General features: G+C 48.2%; 1 long non-coding RNA gene across 1 annotated transcript in view; it reads left to right on the top strand.

The window, feature by feature from the left end:
* The first annotated feature begins 5679 nt into the window (after window positions 1–5679).
* LOC134943534 (uncharacterized) overlaps window positions 5680–12873 on the top strand; it is a 161718-nt gene continuing 154524 nt past the window's right edge. The window contains exon 1 of the long non-coding RNA XR_010181596.1: window positions 5680–5898. This is a non-coding gene — a long non-coding RNA (uncharacterized LOC134943534). The remainder of the gene's footprint in view (window positions 5899–12873) is intronic.

The following is a 12873-nucleotide window of genomic DNA, read 5'->3' as shown; positions in this document are numbered from 1 at the left end:
ATATAGTCCTGACCCTGCCCTGCTCCACTTGTCCACATGTCCGTGGTTAAGTGGACATTGGGTACAACTGCATTTTTTAGGACACTGGTGAGTCTTTTTCTGACGTCCGTGTACATTCTCGGTATCGCCTGCCTAGAGAAGTGGAACCTAGATGGTATTTGGTAACGGGGGCACACTGCCTCAATAAATTGTCTAGTTCCCTGTGAACTAACGGCGGATACCGGACGCACGTCTAACACCAACATAGTTGTCAAGGCCTCAGTTATCCGCTTTGCAGCAGGATGACTGCTGTGATATTTCATCTTCCTCGCAAATGACTGTTGGACAGTCAATTGCTTACTGGAAGTAGTACAAGTGGGCTTACGACTTCCCCTCTGGGATGACCATCGACTCCCAGCAGCAACAACAGCAGCGCCAGCAGCAGTAGGCGTTACACGCAAGGATGCATCGGAGGAATCCCAGGCAGGAGAGGACTCGTCAGAATTGCCAGTGACATGGCCTGCAGGACTATTGGCATTCCTGGGGAAGGAGGAAATTGACACTGAGGGAGTTGGTGGGGTGGTTTGCGTGAGCTTGGTTACAAGAGGAAGGGATTTACTGGTCAGTGGACTGCTTCCGCTGTCGCCCAAAGTTTTTGAACTTGTCACTGACTTATTATGAATGCGCTGCAGGTGACGTATAAGGGAGGATGTTCCGAGGTGGTTAACATACTTACCCCTACTTATTACAGCTTGACAAAGGCAACACACGGCTTGACACCTGTTGTCCGCTTTTCTGTTGAAATACCTCCACACTGAAGAGCTGATTTTTTTGGTATTTTCACCAGGCATGTCAACGGCCATATTCCTCCCACGGACAACAGGTGTCTCCCCGGGTGCCTGACTTAAACAAACCACCTCACCATCAGAATCCTCCTGGTCAATTTCCTCCCCAGCGCCAGCAACACCCATATCCTCCTCATCCTGGTGTACTTCAACATCTTCATCTTCAATCTGACTATCAGGAACTGGTCTGCGGGTGCTCCTTCCAGCACTTGCAGGGGGCGTGCAAATGGTGGAAGGCGCATGCTCTTCACGTCCAGTGTTGGGAAGGTCAGGCATCGCAACCGACACAATTGGACTCTCCTTGTGGATTTGGGATTTCGAAGAACGCACAGTTCTTTGCGGTGCTTTTGCCAGCTTGAGTCTTTTCAGTTTTCTAGCGAGAGGCTGAGTGCTTCCATCCTCATGTGAAGCTGAACCACTAGCCATGAACATAGGCCAGGGCCTCAGCCGTTCCTTGCCACTCCGTGTGGTAAATGGCATATTGGCAAGTTTACGCTTCTCCTCCGACAATTTTATTTTAGGTTTTGGAGTCCTTTTTTTACTGATATTTGGTGTTTTGGATTTGACATGCTCTGTACTATGACATTGGGCATCGGCCTTGGCAGACGACGTTGCTGGCATTTCATCGTCTCGGCCATGACTAGTGGCAGCAGCTTCAGCACGAGGTGGAAGTGGATCTTGATCTTTCCCTAATTTTGGAACCTCAACATTTTTGTTCTCCATATTTTAATAGGCACAACTAAAAGGCACCTCAGGTAAACAATGGAGATGGATACTAGTATACAATTATGGACTGCCTGCCGAGTGCAGACACAGAGGTTGCCACAGCCGTGAACTACCGTACTGTACTGTGTCTGCTGCTAATATAGACTGGTTGATAAAGAGATGTCTATGTAACTATGTATGTATAAAGAAGAAAGAAAAAAAAACCACGGTTAGGTGGTATACAATTATGGACGGACTGCCTGCCGAGTGCAGACACAGAGGTAGCCACAGCCGTGAACTACCGTACTGTACTGTGTCTGCTGCTAATATAGACATGTTAATAAAGAGATGTCTATGTAACTATGTATGTATAAAGAAGAAAGAAAAAAAAACCACGGTTAGGTGGTATACAATTATGGACGGACTGCCTGCCGAGTGCAGACACAGAGGTAGCCACAGCCGTGAACTACCGTACTGTACTGTGTCTGCTGCTAATATAGACTGGTTGATAAAGAGATGTCTATGTAACTATGTATGTATAAAGAAGAAAGAAAAAAAAACCACGGTTAGGTGGTATACAATTATGGACGGACTGCCTGCCGAGTGCAGACACAGAGGTAGCCACAGCCGTGAACTACCGTACTGTACTGTGTCTGCTGCTAATATAGACTGGTTGATAAAGAGATGTCGTAGTAGTATGTATGTATAAAGAAGAAAAAAAAACCACGGTTAGGTGGTATACAATTATGGACGGACTGCCTGCCGAGTGCAGACACAGAGGTAGCCACAGCCGTGAACTACCGTACTGTGTCTGCTGCGACTGGATGATAAATGATATAAAAAATATATATATATCACTACTGCAGCCGGACAGGTATATATTATATATTATATAATGACGGACCTGCTGGACACTGTCTGTCAGCAGAATGAGTTTTATTTTTATAGAATAAAAAAAACAACAACACACAAGTGAAGTCACACGACGAGTGTTTAACTTTTTCAGGCAATCACAATATAAGTATACTACTAACTATACTGGTGGTCAGTGTGGTCAGGTCACTGGTCAGTCACACTGGCAGTGGCACTCCTGCAGCAAAAGTGTGCACTGTTTAATTTTAATTAGAGATGAGCGCCTGAAATTTTTCGGGTTTTGTGTTTTGGTTTTGGGTTCGGTTCCGCGGCCGTGTTTTGGGTTCGACCGCGTTTTGGCAAAACCTCACCGAATTTTTTTTGTCGGATTCGGGTGTGTTTTGGATTCGGGTGTTTTTTTCAAAAAACACTAAAAAACAGCTTAAATCATAGAATTTGGGGGTCATTTTGATCCCAAAGTATTATTAACCTCAAAAACCATAATTTACACTCATTTTCAGTCTATTCTGAATACCTCACACCTCACAATATTATTTTTAGTCCTAAAATTTGCACCGAGGTCGCTGTGTGAGTAAGATAAGCGACCCTAGTGGCCGACACAAACACCGGGCCCATCTAGGAGTGGCACTGCAGTGTCACGCAGGATGTCCCTTCCAAAAAACCCTCCCCAAACAGCACATGACGCAAAGAAAAAAAGAGGCGCAATGAGGTAGCTGTGTGAGTAAGATTAGCGACCCTAGTGGCCGACACAAACACCGGGCCCATCTAGGAGTGGCATTTTTGTTCTCCATATTTTAATAGGCACAACTAAAAGGCACCTCAGGTAAACAATGGAGATGGATGGATTGGATACTAGTATACAATTATGGACGGGCTGCCGAGTGCCGACACAGAGGTAGCCACAGCCGTGAACTACCGCACTGTACTGTGTCTGCTGCTAATATATAGACTGGTTGATAAAGAGATAGTATACTCGTAACTAGTATGTATGTATAAAGAAAGAAAAAAAAACCACGGTTAGGTCACTGGTATATACAATTATGGACGGGCTGCCGAGTGCCGACACAGAGGTAGCCACAGCCGTGAACTACCGCACTGTACTGTGTCTGCTGCTAATATAGACTGGTTGATAAAGAGATAGTATACTACTAATATTATATACTGGTGGTCAGGTCACTGGTCACTAGTCACACTGGCAGTGGCACTCTTGCAGCAAAAGTGTGCACTGTTTAATTTTAATATAATATTATGTACTCCTGGCTCCTGCTATAACCTATAACTGGCACTGCAGTAGTGCTCCCCAGTCTCCCCCACAATTATAAGCTGTGTGAGCTGAGCAGTCAGACAGATATATAATATATATAGATGATGCAGCACACTGGCCTGAGCCTGAGCAGTGCACACAGATATGGTATGTGACTGAGTCACTGTGTGCTGTGTATCGCTTTTTTCAGGCAGAGAACGGATTATAAATAAAAGTGGTGGTCACTGGTCACTATCAGCAAAACTCTGCACTGTACACTACTGAGTACTCCTAATGCTCCCCAAAATTAGTAAATCAAGTGTCTCTCTAATCTATTCTAATTCTAAACGGAGAGGACGCCAGCCACGTCCTCTCCCTATCAATCTCAATGCACGTGTGAAAATGGCGGCGACGCGCGGCTCCTTATATAGAATCCGAGTCTCGCGATAGAATCCGAGCCTCGCGAGAATCCGACAGCGTCATGATGACGTTCGGGCGCGCTCGGGTTAACCGAGCAAGGCGGGAAGATCCGAGTCGCTCGGACCCGTGAAAAAAAACATGAAGTTCTGGCGGGTTCGGATTCAGAGAAACCGAACCCGCTCATCTCTAATTTTAATATAATATTATGTACTCCTGGCTCCTGCTATAACCTATAACTGGCACTGCAGTGCTCCCCAGTCTCCCCCACAATTATAAGCTGTGTGAGCTGAGCAGTCAGACAGATATATAATATATATAGATGATGCAGCACACTGGGCTGAGCCTGAGCAGTGCACACAGATATGGTATGTGACTGAGTCACTGTGTGTATCGCTTTTTTCAGGCAGAGAACGGATATATTAAATAAACTGCACTGTCTGGTGGTCACTCACTATATAATATTATGTACTCCTGGCTCCTGCTATAACCTATAACTGGCACTGCAGTGCTCCCCAGTCTCCCCCACAATTATAAGCTGTGTGAGCTGAGCAGTCAGACAGATATATAATATATATAGATGATGCAGCACACTGGGCTGAGCCTGAGCAGTGCACACAGATATGGTATGTGACTGAGTCACTGTGTGTATCGCTTTTTTCAGGCAGAGAACGGATATATTAAATAAACTGCACTGTCTGGTGGTCACTCACTAGTAAACTCTCTGCACTCTCTACACTTCTACAGTACTCCTCCTAGTCCTAAGCTCCAGTAAATCTCTCTCTCTTATAATCTAAATGGAGAGGACGCCAGCCACGTCCTCTCCCTATCAATCTCAATGCACGTGTGAAAATGGCGGCGACGCGCGGCTCCTTATATAGAATCCGAGTCTCGCGAGAATCCGACAGCGTCATGATGACGTTCGGGCGCGCTCGGGTTAACCGAGCAAGGCGGGAGGATCCGAGTCTGCTCGGACCCATGAAAAAAACCATGAAGTTCGGGCGGGTTCGGATTCAGAGAAACCGAACCCGCTCATCTCTAGTGAAGAGTGAGCAGGGCTGGGCAATTCCTCTCATTAGGCCCAGTGAAGAGTAGAGATGAGCGGGTTCGGTTTCTCTGAATCCGAACCCGCCGAACTTCAGCTTTTTTTACACGGGGCCGAGCAGGCTCGGATCCTCCCGCCTTGCTCGGTTAACCCGAGCGCGCCCGAACGTCATCATCCTGCTGTCGGATTCTCGCGAGGCTCGGATTCTATCGCGAGACTCGGATTCTATATAAGGAGCCGCGCGTCGCCGCCATTTTCACACGTGCATTGAGATTGATAGGGAGAGGACGTGGCTGGCGTCCTCTCCGTTTAGAGTGACTAATAGTACTAGAGAGAGAGAGACACAAATTTTGGGGAGCATAATATAGGAGGAGCAGTGCCGTAACTAGGTGTGTGCTGAGGGGGCATTGCACACAGCGCAATCGCGCTGTGGGCGCACCATCAGCATCCACACTGATTAGCTACCACCAGCTGCTGCGCTGCCCGCTGTAGTGTACAGTATATTAGTAGCGCTGCGCCCGGCTCCTTCCCCGCCGGAGGCAGCGCTGCTAATATAGATCACACAGGCACAGCAGGCAGCGCTTGGCAATCTCTGTGAGTCTCTCCTCCGTGTGCTGCTGGGCTCTGCTCCGCCCCCCCTCCTCCTGCTCTCCTGCACTCCTGCTGTACACTGACTTCCGGGTACAGGGGAGACAACGGCTGCAGCTGCTGCTTATCACAGCAAGTGAAGTCTCTCCCTCCATTCCCTCCATTCCCTCCCACCCCTCGTGCAAGTGCTCCTTATATTGTAGGTATGTGCTGCTAGTTACTACTTATTCCAGTATAACAATATTAAGAAATACTTTTCTTGTGTTTGAAAATTCTGGACTTTCTCTCAGTGACTTATTGTACTGTGTAGTTTATCTAAAATAAAGAAAAAAAGATAAACTACTAGTGCAGAGATTTTGTAAAAAAACAAACCCCATAACTGCATATACATTTATGTAATGTCCCCTGTAAATTGAATACATAAGATTGTGTGTAAATATTTTTCTGCTATGGTATAAAACTATATATATATATTTGGAGTATTACTGTCTGGTGTAATGTGACTAATGAACGCTGCCGTGCGGTGTAATGTAACTAATGGACGCTAATGTGCGGTGTAATGTGACTGCAGACGCTACCATGCTGTGTAATGTAACTGGTGGACACTACCGTGCTGTGTAATGTAACTGGTGGACACTACCGTGCTGTGTAATGTAACTGGTGGACGCTACCGTGCTGTGTAATGTAACTGGTGGACGCTACCGTGCTGTGTAATGTAACTGGTGGACGCTACCGTGCTGTGTAATGTAACTGGTGGACGCTACCGTGCTGTGTAATGTAACTGGTGGACACTACCGTGCTGTGAAATGTAACTGGTGGACGCTACCGTGCGGTGTAATGTAACTGGCGGACGCTACCATGCGGTGTAATGTAACTGGCGGACGCTACCGTGCTGTGTAATGTAACTGGTGGACGCTACCGTGCTGTGTAATGTAACTGGCGGACGCTACCGTGCTGTGTAATGTAACTGGTGGACGCTACCGTGCTGTGTAATGTAACTGGTGGACGCTACCGTGCTGTGTAATGTAACTGGTGGACGCTACGGTGCTGTGTAATGTAACTGGCGGACGCTACCGTGCTGTGTAATGTAACTGGTGGACGCTACTGTGCTGTGTAATGTAACTGGTGGACGCTACCGTGCTGTGTAATGTAACTGGTGGACGCTACCGTGCGGTGTAATGTAACTGGTGGACACTACCGTGCTGTGTAATGTAACTGGTGGACGCTACGGTGCTGTGTAATGTAACTGGTGGACGCTACCGTGCTGTGTAATGTAACTGGTGGACACTACCGTGCTGTGTAATGTAACTGGTGGACGCTACCGTGCGGTGTAATGTAACTGGCGGACGCTACCGTGCGGTGTAATGTAACTGGCGGACGCTACCGTGCTGTGTAATGTAACTGGTGGACGCTACCGTGCTGTGTAATGTAACTGGCGGACGCTACCGTGCTGTGTAATGTAACTGGTGGACGCTACCGTGCTGTGTAATGTAACTGGTGGACGCTACCGTGCTGTGTAATGTAACTGGTGGACGCTACGGTGCTGTGTAATGTAACTGGCGGACGCTACCGTGCTGTGTAATGTAACTGGTGGACGCTACTGTGTTGTGTAATGTAACTGGCGGACGCTACCGTGCTGTGTAATGTAACTGGCGGACGCTACCGTGCTGTGTAATGTAACTGGCGGACGCTACCGTGCTGTGTAATGTAACTGGTGGACGCTACCGTGCTGTGTAATGTAACTGGTGGACGCTACGGTGCTGTGTAATGTAACTGGCGGACGCTACCGTGCTGTGTAATGTAACTGGTGGACGCTACTGTGCTGTGTAATGTAACTGGTGGACGCTACTGTGCTGTGTAATGTAACTGGTGGACGCTACCGTGCTGTGTAATGTAACTGGTGAATGCTACCGTGCTGTGTAATGTAACTGGTGGACGCTACCGTGCTGTGTAATGTAACTGGTGGACGCTACCGTGCTGTGTAATGTAACTGGTGGACGCTACCGTGCTGTGTAATGTAACTGGTGGACGCTACCGTGCTGTGTAATGTAACGGCCGGACGCTACCGTGCTGTGTAATGTGGCTAACGGAGGGGGGGCAATTCTCTTTCTGGCAGAGGGCACCAAAATGTCTTGTTGCCGCTCTGGCAGTGGCGTAACTAGTGGTGTGTGAATTATAAGAAGGGATGGGGAGGGGGGAGAGGTAGCATTCATTTAAAAACATGACAAGGGGGGGGGGGGCGCCGTTGCGGTTACTTGCACACAGCGCTAAAAAGTCTAGTTACGGCACTGAGGAGGAGTACTACTTGCTGCTGATAGTGTGACCAGTGGCAGTGACCAGTGCCACCAGTTTAATGAATCCGTTCTCTGCCTGAAAAAAAACGATACACAGTGTGACACAGTCACACATACCATATCTGTGCTCAGCCCAGTGTGCTGCATCATATACTGTATATCATTATCTGACTGCTGAGTGCTCACTGCTCACACAGCTTAATTGTGGGGGAGACTGGGGAGCAGTTATAGCAGGAGTACATATTTTAAGTACAGTGCATACTTTTGCTGCCAGAGTGCCACTGCCAGTGTGACTGACCAGTGACCACTGACCACCAGTATTGTGATTGTCTGCTGACCACCAGTATATTGTGATTGTCTGCCTGAAAAAGTTAAACACTCGTCGTGTGGTGTTTTTATAAACGCATTCTGCAGACAGTGTCCAGCAGGTCCGTCATTACATAATATATACCTGTCCGGCTGCAGTACTAGTGTGATATATATATATATTTCTCTGACGTCCTAGTGGATGCTGGGACTCCGTCAGGACCATGGGGAATAGCGGCTCCGCAGGAGACAGGGCACAAAATTTAAAAGTTTGACCACTAGGTGGTGTGTACTGGCTCCTCCCCCTATGACCCTCCTCCAAGCCTCAGTTAGGTTTTTGTGCCCGTCCGAGCAGGGTGCAATCTAGGTGGCTCTCCTAAAGAGCTGCTTAGAAAAAGTTTGTTAGGTTTTTTATTTTCAGTGAGTCCTGCAGGCAACAGGCTCACTGCAACGAGGGACTTAGGGGAGAAGAAGTGAACTCACCTGCGTGCAGGATGGATTTGCTTCTTAGGCTACTGGACACTAGCTCCAGAGGGACGATCACAGGTACAGCCTGGATGGGTCACCGGAGCCGCGCCGCCGAATCCCTTGCAGATGCCGAATAGAGAAGAGGTCCAGAAACCGGCGGCAGAAGACGTCTCAGTCTTCATGAGGTAGCGCACAGCACTGCAGCTGTGCGCCATTGCTCTCCGCACACTTCACACCAGCGGTCACTGAGGGTGCAGGGCGCTGGGGGGGGCGCCCTGGGCAGCAATGTAATATACCTATTCTGGCTAAAATATATCACATATAGCCCCTGGGGCTATATGGATGTATTTAACCCCTGCCAGGTTCCAAAAAAAACGGGAGAAGAAGCCCGCCGAAAAGGGGGCGGGGCCTATTCTCCTCAGCACACAGCGCCATTTTCCTGCCCAGCTCCGCTGCGAGGAAGGCTCCCAGGACTCTCCCCTGCACTGCACTACAGAAACAGGGTAAAAACAGAGAGGGGGGGCACTTATTGGCGATATTTATAATATTGAGCTGCTATAAAGGGAACACACTTATTAAGGTTGTCCCTATATATATTTATAGCGCTTGGGTGTGTGCTGGCAAACTCTCCCTCTGTCTCCCCAAAGGGCTAGTGGGGTCCTGTCTTCTATCAGAGCATTCCCTGTGTGTCTGCTGTGTGTCGGTACGTGTGTGTCGACATGTATGAGGACGATGTTGGCGTGGAGGCGGAGCAATTGCCTGTAATGGTGATGTCACCCCCTAGGGAGTCTACACCAGAATGGATGGCTTTGTTTATGGAATTACGGGATAGTGTCAGCACGCTACAAAAGTCGGTTGACGACATGAGACAGCCGGCAAACCAGTTAGTACCTGTCCAGGCGTCTCAGACACCGTCAGGGGCTGTAAAACGCCCTTTACCTCAGTCGGTCGACACAGACCCAGACACTGACACTGAATCCAGTGTCGACGGTGAAGAAACAAACGTATTTTCCAGTAGGGCCACACGTTATATGATCACGGCAATGAAGGAGGCTTTGCATATCTCTGATACTGCAAGTACCACAAAAAGGGGTATTATGTGGGGTGTGAAAAAACTACCGATAGTTTTTCCTGAATCAGAGGAACTGAATGAAGTGTGTGATGAAGCGTGGGTTACCCCAGATAGAAAACTGCTAATTTCAAAGAAGTTATTGGCATTATACCCTTTCCCGCCAGAGGTTAGGGCGCGCTGGGAAACACCTCCTAGGGTGGATAAGGCGCTCACACGCTTATCAAAGCAAGTGGCGTTACCGTCTCCTGATACGGCCGCCCTCAAGGATCCAGCTGATAGGAGGCTGGAGAATACATTAAAAAGTATATACACACATACGGGTGTTATACTGAGACCAGCAATCGCCTCAGCCTGGATGTGCAGTGCTGGCGTGGCTTGGTCGGAGTCACTGTCTGAAAATATTGATACCCTGGATAGGGACAGTATTTTACTAACTATAGAGCAGTTAAAGGATGCATTTCTTTATATGCGAGATGCACAGAGAGATATTTGCACTCTGGCATCAAGAGTAAGTGCGATGTCCATATCTGCCAGAAGAAGTTTATGGACGCGCCAGTTGTCAGGTGATGCGGATTCCAAACGATACAAAGGCGTCAGCATGACGCTGGGACCTTACAAGCAGACTCAGGGGCGGTGGGGGGTCGCCTCAAACATTTCAGCGCACAGTGGGCTCACTCGCAGGTGGACCCCTGGATCCTGCAGGTAGTGTCTCAGGGTTACAGGTTGGAATTCGAGAAGTCCCCTCCTCGCCGTTTCCTAAAGTCTGCTTTGCCAACGTCTCCCTCCGACAGTGCGACGGTATTGGAGGCCATTCACAAGCTGTATTCTCAGCAGGTGATAGTCAAGGTACCCCTCCTACAACAGGGACAGGGGTATTACTCCACGCTATTTGTGATACCGAAGCCGGACGGCTCGGTAAGACCGATTCTAAATCTAAAATCTCTGAACCTGTACATACAAAAATTCAAGTTCAAGATGGAGTCACTCAGAGCAGTGATAGCGAATCTGGAAGAAGGGGATTTTATGGTGTCCTTGGACATCAAGCATGCTTACCTTCATGTTCCAATTTGTCCTTCACACCAAGGGTACCTCAGGTTCGTGGTCCAAAACTGTCATTATCAGTTTCAGACGCTGCCGTTTGGATTGTCCACGGCACCCCGGGTCTTTACCAAGGTAATGGCCGAAATGATGATCCTTCTTCGAAGAGAAGGCGTCTTAATTATCCCTTACTTGGACGATCTCCTGATAAGGGCAAGATCCAGAGAACAGCTGGAGGTCGGAGTAGCACTAACCCAAGTAGTGCTCCAACAACACGGGTGGATTCTGAATTTTCCAAAATCCCAACTGATCCCGACGACACGTCTGTTGTTCCTAGGGATGATTCTGGACACTGTTCAGAAAACGGTATTTCTTCCGGAGGAGAAAGCCAGGGAGTTATCCGATCTAGTCAGGAACCTCCTAAAACCAGGAAAAGTATCTGTGCATCAATGCACAAGAGTCCTGGGAAAAATGGTAGCTTCTTACGAAGCGATTCCATTCGGCAGATTCCATGCACGAACTTTTCAGTGGGATCTGCTGGACAAATGGTCCGGATCGCATCTGCAGATTAGAGATGAGCGCCTGAAATTTTTCGGGTTTTGTGTTTTGGTTTTGGGTTCGGTTCCGCGGCCGTGTTTTGGGTTCGAACGCGTTTTGGCAAAACCTCACCGAATTTTTTTTGTCGGATTCGGGTGTGTTTTGGATTCGGGTGTTTTTTTTCAAAAAACACTAAAAAACAGCTTAAATCATAGAATTTGGGGGTCATTTTGATCCCAAAGTATTATTAACCTCAAAAACCATAATTTACACTCATTTTCAGTCTATTCTGAATACCTCACACCTCACAATATTATTTTTAGTCCTAAAATTTGCACCGAGGTCGCTGTGTGAGTAAGATAAGCGACCCTAGTGGCCGACACAAACACCGGGCCCATCTAGGAGTGGCACTGCAGTGTCACGCAGGATGTCCCTTCCAAAAAACCCTCCCCAAACAGCACATGACGCAAAGAAAAAAAGAGGCGCAATGAGGTAGCTGTGTGAGTAAGATTAGCGACCCTAGTGGCCGACACAAACACCGGGCCCATCTAGGAGTGGCACTGCAGTGTCACGCAGGATGGCCCTTCCAAAAAACCCTCCCCAAACAGCACATGACGCAAAGAAAAAAAGAGGCGCAATGAGGTAGCTGTGTGAGTAAGATTAGCGACCCTAGTGGCCGACACAAACACCGGGCCCATCTAGGAGTGGCACTGCAGTGTCACGCAGGATGTCCCTTCCAAAAAACCCTCCCCAAACAGCACATGACGCAAAGAAAAAAAGAGGCGCAATGAGGTAGCTGTGTGAGTAAGATTAGCGACCCTAGTGGCCGACACAAACACCGGGCCCATCTAGGAGTGGCACTGCAGTGTCACGCAGGATGTCCCTTCCAAAAAACCCTCCCCAAACAGCACATGACGCAAAGAAAAAAAGAGGCGCAATGAGGTAGCTGACTGTGTGAGTAAGATTAGCGACCCTAGTGGCCGACACAAACACCGGGCCCATCTAGGAGTGGCACTGCAGTGTCACGCAGGATGTCCCTTCCAAAAAACCCTCCCCAATCAGCACATGATGCAAAGAAAAAGAAAAGAAAAAAGAGGTGCAAGATGGAATTGTCCTTGGGCCCTCCCACCCACCCTTATGTTGTATAAACAAAACAGGACATGCACACTTTAACCAACCCATCATTTCAGTGACAGGGTCTGCCACACGACTGTGACTGATATGACGGGTTGGTTTGGACCCCCCCCAAAAAAGAAGCAATTAATCTCTCCTTGCACAAACTGGCTCTACAGAGGCAAGATGTCCACCTCATCTTCACCCTCCGATATATCACCGTGTACATCCCCCTCCTCACAGATTATCAATTCGTCCCCACTGGAATCCACCATCTCAGCTCCCTGTGTACTTTGTGGAGGCAATTGCTGCTGGTCAATGTCTCCGCGGAGGAATTGATTATAATTCAT

Source organism: Pseudophryne corroboree, chromosome 7, assembly GCF_028390025.1.
Source record: "Pseudophryne corroboree isolate aPseCor3 chromosome 7, aPseCor3.hap2, whole genome shotgun sequence".
NCBI classification, from domain to species: domain Eukaryota; kingdom Metazoa; phylum Chordata; class Amphibia; order Anura; family Myobatrachidae; genus Pseudophryne; species Pseudophryne corroboree.
This window is presented reverse-complemented; position numbering and strand designations above follow the sequence as displayed.